The sequence below is a fragment of the Gymnodraco acuticeps genome, unplaced genomic scaffold (assembly GCF_902827175.1).
Source record: "Gymnodraco acuticeps unplaced genomic scaffold, fGymAcu1.1, whole genome shotgun sequence".
Taxonomy (NCBI): Eukaryota; Metazoa; Chordata; class Actinopteri; order Perciformes; family Bathydraconidae; genus Gymnodraco; species Gymnodraco acuticeps.
This window is the reverse complement of record NW_022990391.1, coordinates 537,934-554,857: the sequence shown is the minus strand read 5'-3', so window position 1 is coordinate 554,857 and position 16,924 is coordinate 537,934.

Genomic DNA, 16,924 nt, shown 5'->3' with positions numbered 1-16,924 from the left:
AAGCTGCTGCAGCTTGTGGAATCCAGCTTGTTCAAACCTCTCTATGAATTGAGTATTCACTGTGTCCAAGGCATTGTAGAATTGGACTCTGTACAAGGACTGGGCATCGGGATGGATATGGGCTGCAGCCTGACCGGTGTAACGCTTTGTAGGTTTGCGGACATGAGGGATCTGAATTGGTTGTAGGTCCAACTTTGTTTCCACAGCAGTTGCTTTCGAGAACAATACATCAAAAATGCTCCTCCGTTCGTTTGACCTGCATGCTTATTTTGACATGGTCTACAGCCTCCAACATGCCTGAAACGGTCTGTTTCCTAAGCTGCAGGGAGGTGTTCAGGCACTCCAAATCCCCCATCAGGTCTTCAGCCATTAAAAGGCCGAGCACAGTGTTCCCTTTAAGAAATGTTCCATGAAGACCATTGGCCTTGGCTGAAGTTTCAGGTGAGCTGCATGATGCCATTTCTTCAAGGGCCATCAGCACTGACTCATACTGCTTGAGAACTGAGCGGATGGCAGGGGTACGTACAGTCCACCTGGTGGGACAGAGAGGCTTCAATGAGGTGAAAGTTGAACCATGCTCTGATTTTGCGATATTCTGGAAAATCAACTTGAACTTGCCAGATTGATTAAAGAAGCCCCCCAATTATGGACCAGACCCATTGCATCTCTTACTAGTGGAGAGGCTCCACAGGCAGCCTGCGTAATTAAGTTCACGCAGTGGGGACCACAGTGACAATACACAGCCAGCGGTTGTTCTTTCCTTAAAATGGCTTGTACTCCCTGCAATCGTCCAGCCATGTTTGCGGCACCATCATAAGTTTGTCCTCGTAGTTGAGACAGAGGAAGCTATAGGCCACATCACATCACATCACATGCCATCTTGGCTATATTTTGCCCTGTTGTTGATGACACTTGGTAGATTCCCAGGAATTCTTCCTTTGGTTGTAGATCTGCATCTACAGAGCGCACACATATTGACTCCTGCTCAACTCCTGATATATCTTGGGTGCCATCATCAATGATAATTGCGAACTGGACCACTGGCATTGATGTTATTTCCGGCATAATTTCTTTGATGATTGTATTGGCCATCACCTTCAACAGTTCGTTCTGCAATTCCGGACTGGTGAAATCGAGGGGACCTTTTAACCAGGAGGTCAGCTCTGCATGGCCCGTTGCCTTGTACTTTAGAAGCTGGCTTAAATTCCCACTCTCCTTCTGATCGCCTCGAAAAGCCAGACCTTGCCGCGCCAAGTACCTCACACCCTCAACAATCTTCATCAGATTTCTTCTTGCTTGTTGCTGCCATCTTTCAAGCTCACGTGAAAGTTGCACATTAACAGGCTCTGGCTCCTGAATCCTAGTCATCACAGCTAATTTGTGACACTGGCTGTGTTTATGCACACTACATTTCTCCAGTGCCTTCTTCCAATTGTTCAAACCAGTCTTGACAAACGCTGAATCTGCTTTTGACGCAAGCTTAGACTTTTGTGCTGCAAAGTATTTAGCACAATAGAAACAGAGGACCCCTTTTACAGAGGGGCTGTAATGGAGCCATGTATGATCTTCAAACCACTTCTCCTGAAAGTAGATTATTCTATTTGATAGGGTTTGACTGGGTATGACTTTCACATTTGGATGATTTGGGCAAAGTCCAAGCTCCTCCCCTTCCTTTCCTGTACCTTCATTTTCGCCTGCCTGGCTGCTCTCTCTCTCATTGTCAAACTCACTCTCCCTGCTTGATGGTATTATCTGAAATACATATGAGGATGATCTCATCTTAAATTAACATTAACATTAGACTGCTATGTTGTCATAGCAGAGAGTAAACCCTCTCCTAAAGAAACCCACTCTCAACCCGTCTGATGTTATAAACTATAGGCCTGTCTCTCTACTCCCGTTCCGGTCTAAAACACTTGAACGTGCTGTCTTTAAACAACTCTCCTGTTATCTCCATCAGAACAACCTTCTGTATCCGCACCAGTCTGGTTTCAAGGCAGGTCACTCCACAGAAACTGCTCTCATTGCTGTCACTGAGGAACTGCACACTGCCAAAGCAGCATCCCTCTCCTCTGTCATCATCCTGTTGGACCTGTCTGCTGCATTCGACACGGTGAACCATCAGATCCTCCTTCGCACTCTCCAAAAACTTGGGGTTTCAGGCTCTGCACTTTCCCTCCTCACCTCATACCTCAAAGACCGTACCTACAGGGTAACTTGGAGAGGTCTGAGTCCGACCCTTGTCAATTAACTACAGGGGTCCCTCAGGGCTCTGTTATTGGTCCCATCCTCTTCTCCCTGTACACAAACTCGCTCGGATCAGTCATTAGCCCGCATGGTTTTTCATACCACTGCTACGCTGACGACACCCAATTAATTCTGTCCTTTCCCCGCTCAGAGACCCAGGTCGTTGCACGCATCTCTGCTTGTCTAGCTGACATCTCTCAGTGGATGTCTGCTCATCACCTCAAGCTCAACCTTGACAAGACTGAACTGCTTTTCCTTCCGGGAAAAGATTGTCCCACTCATGACCTGACTATCAACATCGGCACCTCTGTTGTTTCCCCGACTCAGACTGCAAGGAATCTGGGTGTGACCCTAGATAACAACCTGTCCTTCACTGCAAACATCGCTGCTACAACCCGTTGCTGCAGATACACGCTTTACAACATCAGGAAGATACGTCCCCAGCTGACACAGAAAGCGACGCAGGTTCTGGTCCAGGCTCTCGTCATCTCACGCCCAGACTACTGCAACTCCCTCCTGGCTGGTCTACCTGCATGTGCCATCCGACCTCTGCAGCTCACCCAGAATGCAGCGGCTCGTTTGGTCTTCAACCTTCCTAAATTTTCACACACCACCACTCCGCTCCTCGCTCCCTTCACTGGCTTCCGGTAACTGCTAGAATCCACTTCAAGACACTGGTACTTGCTTACCATGCTGCGAATGGATCTGGCCCTTCCTACATCCAGGACATGGTTAAACCGTACACCCCAGCACGTGCACTACGCTCTGCATCAGCCAAACGACTCGCTGCGCCCCTCGCTGCGAGGGGGACCCAAGTTCCCATCAGCAAAAACACGTGGGTTTGCTATCCTGGCTCCAAAATGGTGGAATGAGCTCCCCATTGACATCAGGACAGCAGAAAGCTTACACACTTTCCGGCGCAGACTGAAAACTCATCTCTTTCGACTCCACTTCGAGCGATAGAATTATTAACAAAGCACTTATATACTAATAAAGGACTGGCTTATCTAAAGCCAGTTGAGTAGCACTTGAAATGTTTGGCTCTATGAAACCTGATGTACTTATATGATTCTGTTTTCTTCAAGGTTGTGTCTTCCTGGTTGAATGTACTTATTGTAAGTCGCTTTGGATAAAAGCGTCAGCTAAATGCAATGTAATGTAATGTCATTATTCTGTCTTAACCATCAATATAGCTCCTTTCTGACTTACCTCCATGTCACCAGCGCACACTCTCCCTGTCTGGTCGCCATGCTCACATTCTCTCTCTCTCTCTCTCTCTTTACTCTGAACACACCAGAGTGAACATGGAAGAAATATTATCAGTAAACAAGCTATCTGACTGGTAACAATACTCACTTTCTCACTGCTCTTAACTTACTTTTTTTCTTTTCTGAGGCTGCCCAAAAAAACGGTCTAATGTCACTGCCACCCTTCCTCTTGCTCATGCTTACAGCTTGACCTCGGCGATCTGCAGTTGCTGATGTGATGAATACGGGTCAGCAGTGCTGGATATAAGATAATTAAACATGTTTATTAGCAATTCTGAGCGTTCTAAACCCAGCACAAGCTATGATGCACACTGCAAACCTCCTGCGTGTGAGTATCTTTTAAATGCTTCTGACGATTATGAAATACTATTTCATAATAATTGGAGAGTAATTATTATTTAATTAATTCTGGCACCTTTGGTATTCCAAAGGTGTCACACATCACAGTTTTAAATCTTTCCACACCCTACAAATTACAAAATAAAATAGAAATAATCCACATGAATAAATATCTATTGGATTACATCCAAAACGACACCGTCATTTTCCACATAGCTGACACTAGCCCGCCAAACCCTGGCTAACAACTGAAACCAGCTAGCCCACAGCTAGTTAGCTACTATTCCTGAAAAGTTCGGTTTTAACATCAGAACTACAAGTTACTTACACAAAGAAGCTAAACCGGAGGGTTCATTAACATTACCATTACGAAATAAAATAATATAGATTACTTTAGGGCTAACTAGAAAATATACCAGAACTGATGGAGGGCAAATTAAAACATGACTGACCTGCTTGGAGCATCAAGCTAACTGAAGGTGGACACAGACGTGCAACAGCGAAATACACCCCCGGGTACAAAATAAGGAACCAATTTACATATGAAAAGAAATATAATTTTGGTGAAGTTCACAATAACAGAAAATATAGATTAAATAACCAAAATAAAGAAGTCATGGAATAGCAATTTTATTTTAATAAAAAAATAAAAACTTTTTTTTTGTTGTGCTTTTTATTGGGGGGGGGGGGGGGACATTTTGAGTGTATCTGAATATTGGGGGGGATGTGTCCCCCCAAAAGTATATGGTGAATACGGCCCTGCATTGGAGTATGACAGGTGAGGCTCTGCCTCCCCTGACTGCACGTCGCTGATATAGATATATTATAGGTGCAGAGAGGAGTTGGTTTATTGTGCCCCAATGTCAATCCTAATGTGAGAGTTAAAGGACAGTCAACAATATAATGTACCTTGGTAAGTTTGGATTTATTCTTAATTAAAGTGAATTTATTTTATTTCAGTCAGTCATTTGTGTGAATGCAGGTGTGGGACATTCCAAATGTTCCAAAAGTGAGCACTCCAAGAATGGACAACAGTTTGCCAGGGTCAAATAAAACATTGTCAACATGTTATTTTGTGCCACAAGAAGCAGAATGTTTTAACAGTACAGTAGTTTGAATATATTTGTTGTTTACCTTTATCAGACCTCTCAGGCACCCACAACCAGCGTCTGATCGGGTAAGACTAATTAAAAATGTAATTATACCATGTAGGTTTGAATTTGTGAACATGAAATCAATAAATACCTTTGTGTGCACTTATTTCCTGGGTAAAAATAGGATGGAGAACCAACCCCATTCCAGGAAGAGGTCCAGTCTGCCCCGGGTCAGAACCACTTCTATAGGTAAACCATGTTGACAGTTGCATCGTGACACAGTTGTGTGGTGTATATCTTTATTTTACATTTGTTTGTTTGTATAGCCTCCAATCACAGTGCGTAACATTGCCAGGAAGCAGAACAATTATACTTTCATACATTTCCAGAGGACACCCACAACATCTGACATCTTACTGAAGACGATACAAAAAACACCCACAAATATTTTTCAAAGATCAGATAGTTTGTTGCATCCATTTCAAATGTTTACAAGGATTGTGCAGGAGTATGACAAAAGTGCTGTTGTCAGTTTAGAACCCAATGTATTGAAAACAAAACAGGAAGAGGATCAACATCCTTTTGTAAATATGACTGTCATGCATATATTATGTATTTGAAAGTAATTAGTGCGAATGCTGTTTATAGCATTCCACTATAGTGCTTCAAATCTTTATTCTTCCCCTTATTATTATTATTTCAGCCAATACTTTGGCTCTCCATAACTTCAGCTTATTTTCAGCTACAGAAACCATTCAAATATTAAACTATTCAGCCTGTTCTCTCTCTCTCTCTCCATAGTTTTTGAACGGGTGGCAAAATGGTCAGATATACAACTCAATGCATTCTTATGGGACGCAGTGCTGCAGTTGGTTGTCTTTGATCTCTGGACACAAACACAGGTGTTATGAGTAGGTGCTCAGGAACAGAAACAAACACTGACAGACTGGACTTTAACAGACTGTCTAAGCCTATTATTTTCTGTCTGATGGAGACTTCATACTGACTTCAACATGTTTTATACATTATTGGTGACGTATGGTTTTAGTCGAAAAGTTTGCAGTCAAAATATTCTGCTGCTTTACCAAGCCTTTCTACTTTATTTTTCTCATCTTAATACAAATGCATTCACTACTACTTACATCTGATATTTAACTCCTTCAGCCTATTTTCAGCTGCAGAAACCCATTCAACTATTACATTATTCAGCTATTTCAGGACATCAAGGCTATACATGTTGTTGTTTATACCTTTTTTAAACCTTTTCTTTTAAATATTCAGCTTTTTCTGCATTTTTTTTAGCTAAAAGCAGCTACCATTCAGCTAATAACATATTCAGCTTTTTCTGCATTTTCAGCTAAATTCAGCCATAAATGTTCAGTTTACAGCATTCACACGCATCTTCTGCAGGAAATGCATTTTCTAGTTATTGATAGCCAGTCTGAGCCAGAAGACAAAATGGAGCAAAGGTATTAATTGTTACTATTACCACTTAATTGTTCTATTCTATACTGTAAATCGTATTATAGCTTCATCATTTAATATTAAAATACATCACTTTGTCTTTCCCAGCACAGAATACCTGACTGCGGCACACATTGTTGCAGAACTCTCTGCAACAATAACAAATACATCTTGCAGCAGGTTCAATATGAATAGAGCCAATGTGTGGGATGGAGCAATCCGCGGCTTCAAAGGTGCCTCATTCGATCCCTCTCATGAGATGTCAGTTAAGTTCACTGATGATGAGGGACACACTGAGGATGGAGGGGACACTGGTGGTCCCAAGCGTGAGTTCCTGACCCTCCTTATGGAACGCCTGAGAATGAAGAAAACATCACGTCAGCAACTGTTTGTGCCCCATGGAGGTGTGACTTTCCCAGCCGCTCACCACAAGGTATACAGCAGCTAGCTTCAATGACCACAAAGTTAGCCAGAATTAGCAAGAACCTTCAAACAATACAACAAAGTGCAAAATACACACTTTCCTCTCACAACGAACCACGGTGATGTAATACGGATTATATATAACATGGGTTGATAGATTTATAGTGCTTTGTATACTGTAATTAATTACCTTAAAAAGGGAAATAGTGAGTGAGAGAAGTGAAGACATACAATCACGCAGCTCCCGCCTTCACTCGTCTGAATCGAGCGAGGAAGAGCGCAGTGAACCTCCCACTGGAACCCCAAGGCATTACCAACAGATTAACGCACAATCAACACATACAGCAGGATACATCTATCTCTTAGAATTTACTATTCTTCACAATGGCACACCGTAAGTGCTAGCATCTCTGCTCACATGCTCTCACTGTCTGCTAGAAAGTGCCGTTTGGAGGCGGAGGCGGGATCAAACCATTACATGTAAATCGAAGGGGGTATACAGAGGCTTTGGATAATTAACTTTTGGAAGAAAATAAGTTAAATGAATTGTAAGTTTAGTGAGTACATTATCAATATAACGTTATATTAATGTTAATTATTGATGAATGATGAAAGGTTACTTAAACATTTTTTTCTTAATGTTCTCAAATTGTTTTTAGTGGTGAGGGTGTTTGGGGTGGCCAATAGGGTGGCCAGGATTCAGCTGGGGGTGGCCATGGCCACTCCCAGCCACCCCCCAGCTCCGCCACTGTGTGGCGACCACCTCTGGCGACCACCTCTGGCCATTTCGAATGGAGGTCGTAGGCCACCAAGAGGAAGCGTTGGTGGTGCGGGACACCATGGAGCTCCCCACAGATGTCCAGCTGCATGTTCTCCCAAGGCGTGCACGGCCACTGCAAGGGCTGCAGGGGCGGTGGGGGTGGCGGGCCAGTTTTGCCACTGACCAGGCAGGCCGTGCACTTCTTCACCATTGTCTCTATATCTTGATCTATGCCTGGCCACCACACCAAATCCCTGCAGCAGTGTTTCACCTTCACGATACCGAGGTGGCCCTCGTGCCCCATAGCCAATATGCGTGCTTTGAGGTCGATGGGAACGAACGTGCGGAGGTCCCCGGGCCACGCAGACACCGTTCCAGCAGGTCAGCTCATCCTTGACCCGGTGAAAAGACGCCAGCTCCTCCGGGAACTTCGCAGGCCATCCCTCCCGGATGTAAGTGCGGAGCCGGGAGAGCGTGGGGTCCTCCTCCAACGCGAGCCGAAGGTCCTCCAGGGAAACCGCGGCCTGATGCGGGGCGTGGAGCATGAGTATGAGCTCTGACTCTGTTGCGTCCGGGCCCGAGCCGGACGCTGGGGTGGGGGTGGTGCGGGAGAGCAGGTCAGCCACCACATTCTCCCTGCCGGGAGTAAACACTGTGGTGAAGTCATACGGCAGGAGTTTCTCTGACCAGCGGTAGGTCCTCAGCGGTTTTGTGCCCCGACCCCGATGTAGCAAGCAGGGCTGTGAGAGCCTGATGGTCAGTACGCAACGTAAAATGTCGCCCATACACGTACATGTGCCACCGCTCGCACAAGCATTTCTGTTCGGCCGAGTTGAGGGACAGAGAGGCGAACGCCACCGGCAGTTCTGTGACCCCCTGGATCTGGGACAGCACCGCCCCTATTGCCGTATTGAACGCGTCACAGGTCACGAACGCGGGGCTCGCCAGGTCAAAGAATGCGAGCACCGGCGTTGAGGTGAGCTGCGTCTTGAGCTGGCGAATAGCGGCAGAGCAGGCCGGGGTCCACTCCCAGACCTGTTTCAGGAGTTCGCATACTGGGGAGGTGGTCGAGGAGTACTGAGGAAGGAAGCGCAAGTAGTAGGCCGTCATCCCCAGAAACGGAGAGATCTGAGCTGGACAGGACGGCTCAGGCAGGCGCAGTACCGCCTCTACGTTGGAGTGTAGTGGGCTGAGGCCGTCGGCGGTCAGACGGAACCCCACAAACTCGATGGCTGGAACGGCGAAGGTGCACTTTTCCCCATTGAGTGTGAGGTTGTGACTGGCGAGGACGTCCAGCACCCTCGTCAGGCGTTCGTCTTGACCCTCACATCGTACAAGGAAAAACTTCCAGAGAAACCCCACAATTTAAAGGGAAAAATGGGAGAAACCTCAGGGAGAGCAACAGAGGAGAGATCCCTCTCCCAGGACGGACAGACGTGCAATAGATGCCGTGTGTAAATTGAAAAGATAATACATTTACAACATAGGTAGACCAAATGTTTGGAAATGCATGTGTCTATAATAAGAAGATGAATCCACAAGGATGTCAGCAATCTTGTGGATCGCAGAGACAGGTTCAGCCACGACTCAAAGTCCAGGACTCAGATCCAGTGCTCAGGATAGAGGATCCAGGAAACACGACCACAGCAACAGGATTAGCGTCGACTCAGGATCCCGGCGTATATATGGACACAAAAAAGAGATTTGGGGGAAGCTGGGTTAATCGGAACATGAGAGTACACAGGTACAAACAGCCAGAAAGACGGAGTAAGGTGCCCCCCCCCCCCCCAACAGTCCAAGCCTATAGCAGCTAAACTAACATGTCTACATACATGCACTCCCTTAGGTTGAGGGAAAAGGGTAGCAAGTAAGAAGTAGGAAACAGAGGTGGAGAGGCACACGCAGGGAGAGAGGTCCCCACTGGATCCTGAATTGGTTAGAGGTAAGGAGTAGGTCTGTGACAACGTTCCACACTCCCGGGCCGGGCTAGGCCTTCTCTGCAACCTTTTACCCTCTATTAGAACCTCGAGAGGTCAGAGAGGAGAAAGGTTTTGGATAAAGTTTTAAATATAAGATCTAAGTTTTTAGGATTTAATTGAAAGAGTAAGAACTGAAATGTATAGGTGAAAAGGCATCTACGTCAATGCACCCTTATTAAATTATTTTATTTTATCACTATAAGCTTTATAAAAAAGGAAGGTCTTAAGCGCACTCTTAAAACGGATAGGGTGTCTGCCACCCGAACATAAACTGGAAGCTGATTCCACAAATGTGGAGCTTGATAAGAACAAGGCTCTGGCTCCATTGTACTTTTAGAGACTCTAGGAACAACCAACAACCCTGCATTCTTGGAACGCAATGCCCTAGTAGGACAGTAGGGTATAATTAGTTATTTAAGGTAAGATGGCGCCTGCCCATTAAGGGTTTTGTAGGCGAGAAGAAGAATTTTAAATTCTATCCTGTGTTCTACAGGGAGCCAGTGTAAGGCAGCCAGAACAGGAGTAATGTGGTCCCTTTTCCTAACTCTGGTTAGTACACGAGCTGCAGCATTTTGAATCAGCTGAAGCGACTTGACTGACTTCTTGGTACACCCTGAAAATAAGGAGTTACAATAATCCAGCCTTGAAGTAACAAATGCATGGACTAGTTTCTCTGCATCGTTTTGAGGCAAGACATGCCTGATTTTTGCAATGTTGCGTAGATGGAAGTAGGCGGTCCTTGAGATTGATTTTATGTGGGCGTTAAAGGATAAATCCTGATCAAATATAACACCAAGAAGATTCCTTACAGTCTCACTGGAGGCCAAATTAATGCCATCCATAATTAGTATATCTTTAGATAGTTTGTTTCGTAGATTATTTGGGCCGAGTACAATAACTTGGTCGTGTTTAATAAACATCAAAAAGTATAAGGTCATCCACGTTTTTAAGTCCTTGAGGCAGTCTTGAATTGTATTTAGGTGATTGGTTTCATCAGGCTTGATGGATAAATATAGTATATATTGGCACCAAAACCCACGAGGTTGAGCCCCTGGCGAGACACTTGAAAGGTGAATGCGGGGAGAGCCTTAGTCCCGTAACGCACAGCAAAGGTGATTGTGCCCGCCATTCCAATTTTAGAGTGTCCATACCCGTACAGATCCTCGGCGTCGGCGGTGAGTGTTCGGAGCGGAAAGAGACGCCGGACCGTGGAAACATTCAGGAGTGACTTGGAGGTCCCGTATCCAGCATCAGCGGGAGGCAGACCCCATCCAGCTCCACCGTGCAGCACTTTAGCGGTCGGGAGATGGTGGCCACTGAGTGGATGGTCGTTGGTGCATGCGGCCCAGGTGTACGTGGAGGTGGGCTGTCGGTTGCAGGAACAGAGCGACAGACCCGTGCAAAATGGTTCTGTCTGCCACAGCGTTGACACCTCTGTCCCTTGGCAGGGCAGTTTGGAGCTCGACTCTGGTGCGATGATGAGCCACAATTACCACAGGCACGGCGTGCTGCTGTACCCTGGCGTGCTGCAAAGTTCACATTAAAGTTGTCCTCAGGGAAAACCTCCCCGGGAGGCTCCATGGGTAGCGCCACCGTTTGAGTTAGTAGCATGGGTCTGTGGGGAAAAGAACTGGAGGAGGGAGCTATCTGTGATGCTAAGGCTGCTGCTGACTCAAGCTGGAAAGCTACCTCCACTGCTCTTGTTAAAGTGAGCTTGTCTGTCATTAGCAACTTTTCTCTGAGCGTCGAGCTGTTAGTGTGCTCAGCCAGCTGATCCCGTAATAGTTCATCTTTCAGCGCCCCGAATTTACAGAGGCTGGCTAGCCCCCTCGGATCAGCCACGTAATGGTGGACGGACTCAACCGCCTGTTGCTGGCATTGCCGAAAAACAATCCACCGGAGCATAACATTTTGTGGAGCAGCAAAGTGTCCAGTGAGCAGTGTAACACAGTCCGCATATTTCGGAGCGAGTCCGGGAGTCCGAAAAATCCGCTGTCCCTCGCTGCCCAGCGTGTGTATCAGCAGGGCTTTCTTCCTGTCGTCGTTAGCTTCAGCTAGCCCCGCGGCTACTATGAACGTTTCGAAGGACTCAAGCCAGCGAACCCACGAACTATCTGTATCCGATTCACACATCCCCAAACTCCCGGTGCCATCTTAAAGGCACAGTCACACCTGACACATACATAACAATGCCCTCAAACCTATCATGGCTTCTGAGCCAGATAGCGAGAGGTTCAATGGCTATATTGAACAACAGCGGCGAAAGAGGACACCCCTGGCGAGTACCACGTTGGAGAGAGAAAGGGGGAGATTGAATGCCATTAGTGTGTACAGAGGCAGATGGAGAGGCATAGCCTATAGAGGCTTTGCATATGACGTCACGGGTGACGGGACGTCAGCCCAACGGCCATACTGGAGTACCAAAACAGACACCGTAATACTCATACCTGTTTTTTATCGGACATATAATGGTGAACTTCTGTGCTATTGTTGGCTGCGGCAACAGAGGTGATCGAAACAGGGAGCCGAAGTCATTTTACAGGCTGCCGGCGGTTATAACACACCAGGGTGAAGCAATGTATGCACTTTCAAAGCGTCGGCGGGAAACATGGCTCAATAGGATCGGACGGGAGGATCTCAAACCATCCAACCACAACTATACTCGCGTTTGTGGGGATCATTTCACGTCAGGTAAGTGTCAGGTTTTACATACAAACATTCAAAATCAACATACAACCCACGTACTAAGACATGTATGTTAACAAGGAAATATGAATCCTGGAGTCTGTGTCACCGATCGACATATCAGATTGTGGAGTATCTACAAAGTAAAGTCATCCCTTGGCTCAGGTCATCTTCCCACCAGTCTGTCAATCCCCTGCAGTGCTTCGTTTAACTGTAATTTAAAGAAATTCCTCCCCCTACTGGCCATTTCATTATATGTAAACAGTAAAGGCTGTACAGTCCCTGGCACCTTTTCAGAGGCTTTTGGTTTCCTCAATTATTTGTCATGTTCCAATGTCTTGACACCAGCATTTTAAATATATCTAAAGTCTGACTTCGCCTGTCAAAAGAGGTCACATTTGTATTAATTAACAGTTCACCCAGGATATAACTGACCTACAATCAGATTTATTTGCAGGTAAACCAGTGGCACTTTTTGACAAAAATCATCCTGACTGGGCACCGTCTGTCAAATTGAGCCACGAGAAAATTACAGCACCTTCCCCTGCTACACATGTCAGGTATAAACGCGCCAGAAAAAGGTCATCCATCGCACTACTTCATCTCTACAGCATGGTATCTGATATTCCATCTCCAGAAGAGCCCGCACCAGTCCTGGGAGCCACTGGGGAAGAAGAAGGACTGATTGAACCAGAGACTGGCACTGCAACTCAGACTGGTTTGACTGGTGAAATGATTGACAAAATGTCATTTGAAATTAATAATGTAACAACAGAAAATGTTAACTTAAAAGAAAAGCTTGTAAAGTCCACAATTTCAGAGAGTACATTTAAGGGTCGATGTTGACCGTGTGCGGTTCTACACGGGACTTCCTACTTTTGCCATTCTAATGATGGTATACAATCTTGTGGAACTGCACATCAGTGTGAACGCTAAGAGTTCACTGTCTAAATTTCAACAGTTTATACTGACACTAATGAAATTAAGATTAAACCAACCCCTGCAAGAGCTGGCTTATAAATTCAACACATCCACGTCTACAGTATCCCGTGTGTTTACCTTGATTATCGACGTCATGTTCAAACGTATGAGTTTCCTTTTGAAGTGGCCATCTCGAGAGGAACTCCAACTGACAATGCCTATGGATTTCCGCACTCATTTTGGTACTAAAGTGGCTGTTATAATAGACTGCTTTGAAGTTTTCATTGACAGGCCATCAAATGTAATGGCACGGGCTCAGACTTGGTCAAACTACAAACATCACAACACCATAACATTTCTCATAGGAATCTGTCCGCAGGGTGTTATATCATTCATTTCAAGGGCATGGGGTGGCAGGTCCAGTGATAAGCATATTACAGAAAATGATGGCTTCTTAGATAACATTTTGCCTGGTGATTTGATTTTGGCAGACCGAGGTTTCAATATAAGTGACTCAGTGGGTTTCATGTGTGCTGAGGTTAAGGTGCCTGCATTCATGAAAGGCCGGAAACAATTATCAATGAAAGATATTATTGACACAAGGAAAATTGCTAACGTGCGAATTCATGTTGAGCGTGTCATAGGATGTGTAAGGCAGCGATATACCATTTTGGGAGGACCAATTCCTATAGATTGTTTACTTTCTAAAGATGTAGATGGGATTACATTGATGGATAAAATAGCTGAAGTGTGCTGCGACCTGAATAATGTGTGTGATACTGTAATACCCGTTGATTGAGCCTTTACATTCTGTTACACCCCAATCAACCCATATAAGATTGAAAAATATGATATGTTTGTATTGTAATTATTAAAAGAGCCTTCTTTCCACCTTTCTTAAGCTCCTTTTGTTCTTTGGTTTTAGCGCCTGGCCGACGCGCTCACACATCACTCAGAGTCACCTTTCTTTTGGTATATTTATTTCCAAGTTATCCTTCTCTGCAGTGCAATGCAGCGGTCAAAAAACCATGTGGCTTCACAACCAAACTAGAACACAGAGTCTCTTCAGCAGGACTCTTTTAACCAGCTGAGGCAATCGCAGCACCAATCAGCCGCTCCGCCCAGCCGTGGCTGCGGATCATGATCACTTGACACCAATCAATTATACTCCATTACATACATTAAATGATTAAATAATACAAATAATAAATCAACGTTTTGGCTCCTACACTCCGGCCCCTAATTGTTATGGAATCACACATGACAATTACTAATAAACATAAAATGGAGAGCCAATACAAAACATTTGTTCAGGGCTTCTGACCCTTTGTAGGGCGAATGTGTATTAACACATGAGTCCGTGTGTGTAAATGTGCTTGTGTGGTGCAAGAGGGGAAGGGGGCTAGAGCTCATTTTGGGACTCGACCAGCAGTAACAGCTTTGTGATGGGTCGACGGAGTGTGCTGGTTTTTGTCTGTACTTCCACTTGTCGTACAAAACCTCTCGAGTCTGGCAAGACTTGCGTTATTCGTCCCATGAGCCAGGAATTTCTTGGAGCATTTTCGTCGACGATAAGGACAATGTCCCCTGTTGCGAAATTCCTCCTTTTCCTGTTCCACTTTTGCCTTATTTGGAGTTCCGGTAGGTATTCCTTGGTCCATCGCTTCCAAAATAAGTTGGCCATGTACTAAATTTGGCGCCATCTTCTCTTCCCGTGGCAGTCGCTCGGATTGAAGACACCAGGCGGAAGAAATGGTTTTGATTTGAGCAGCAAAAGGTGATTTGGAGTGAGGGGCTCTAAATCTCCAGGGTCGTTGGAAACAGTCGTTATGGGTCGATCATTTATGATCGCCTCCACTTCGCAGAAAAGTGTGGCAAGTCCTTCCTCGTCAAGCTTCTGTTCTTGCGTGAGGGCACTGAGAATGCGTCTGACGGTTCTGATTTGTCTTTCCCAGATTCCTCCGTGGTGGGAGCCTGCTGGTGGGTTAAATATCCACTTTACTTCCTCTTTAAGAAGCTTGTTCTGGATTTGTGTGTGGTTTAACTCTTGTATTGCTTCTTTTAGTTCACGTTCAGCTCTAACCAAATTGGTTCCGTTGCCTGACCTCATGACCTTGACAGGGCCTCTTCTTGCAATAAATCTCCTGATGGCATTAATGCAAGAGTCAGTGTTGAGACTGTGTGCAAGTTCAAGGTGAACTGCTCTGATGTTTAGACAGGTAAAAATGACACCGTATCTTTTAACTGTGGCTCTTCTCTGTTTCAACTCAAATGGGCCAAAGAAATCCACGCCCACGTTTGTGAAGGGCGGATCATCAGGGGTAACTCTTTCTTCCGGCAAGTCTGCCATGAATTGCTGACTTTTTACACCACTGAGTTTCCTGCAGGTTACACATTTAGAGAGGATTTTTCGGATTGCAGAATTTCCTCCAGGAATCCAATATTTCTGCCTTAAACCTGACAGAGTATGACTCCTTCCACTGTGCCCTATGTTCTCATGGACATGTCTGATGAGGAGTTGAGTCACATGATTGTTTGCAGGTAAGATAATTGGGCTTTTGGCTTCGGCTGGCATTGCGGATTTCGATAACCTTCCGCCAACTTTTACCAAGTTGTTCTGCAGAATGGGTGCCAGTTTGTGAAGATGACTGCTCCTTTTGACTGCAAGTCCTTTCTTTAGCACAGTTATCTCATCCTTAAATGAAGCGGACTGACAAAACTGAATTATGGCAGCTTCCGCTTCCTCCAAGTTTTCAACAGTGAGAGGTCCTTTTTCATGTTTTGCTCTCTTTTCCTTCAAATCCATTTTTGCCCTCGCCATCAGAGCGGATTTTATGCGTAGCATCCAGGCCACAGCTTTTTTCAGGCGATGCCAGTGGGAATAGTAAGTGAGCAACTTGTTCACTGTACTAGAGCTTTCTTCCATGGGGTTGAGACTTACGGCAAAAACTTTGACTTCAGGGTCGCTGGCTGTTAGAGTCAAATCTGGAGATTTAGGCCACTGATGCTCAGGGAGACTAAGGAACTCTGGTCCCCTTAACCAGGTTTCATCTCTCAGAAAGCGACTTACAGAGATTCCCCTTGATACACAGTCAGCTGGATTCAGGCAACCATTAACATACCTCCATTGGGAAGTCTCTGAAGCAGATCGAATGACTGCGACTCTGTTGGCGACGAAGGTGTGGAATCTTGTAGTTTCATTTTGTATGTACTTCAACACAGACGTGCTGTCAGTCCAAAACACGGATGGCTGGAGTTTAAGCTCCAACTCTTCCTGTAACATTCGGTCCATCCGGACGGCTACAGTGGCAGCGGTAAGCTCCATTCTTGGGATGGTCACTGGTTTGAGTGGAACTACTCTGGCCTTACCCATGATAAAGGAACAATGAACTGCGTTTGCTTTGTTCATCAGGCGAAGGTAAGATACTGTTCCGTAACCACTTTCACTAGCATCTCCAAAGTGGTGAAGCTGAGCTGAGACTGGATCTCCAAAGTTGAGTGGTGTGATGCATCTTTTGACTTTGAAGTCTCTCAGTAATTGCAAGTGGTGTAGCCAGCTCAACCACTGTTCCTTACATTCTTCAGGAATATTTTCGTCCCATCCTAGCCTTATTCCTGTTAATGTTTGCAAGATTTGCTTTGCAGGGAGGATCACAGGGGACAACATACCCAGCGGATCAAATATAGAGCTCACTACTGACAGAATACCTCTCCTGGTAAGTGGTTTATCCTGAGGAGTAAATT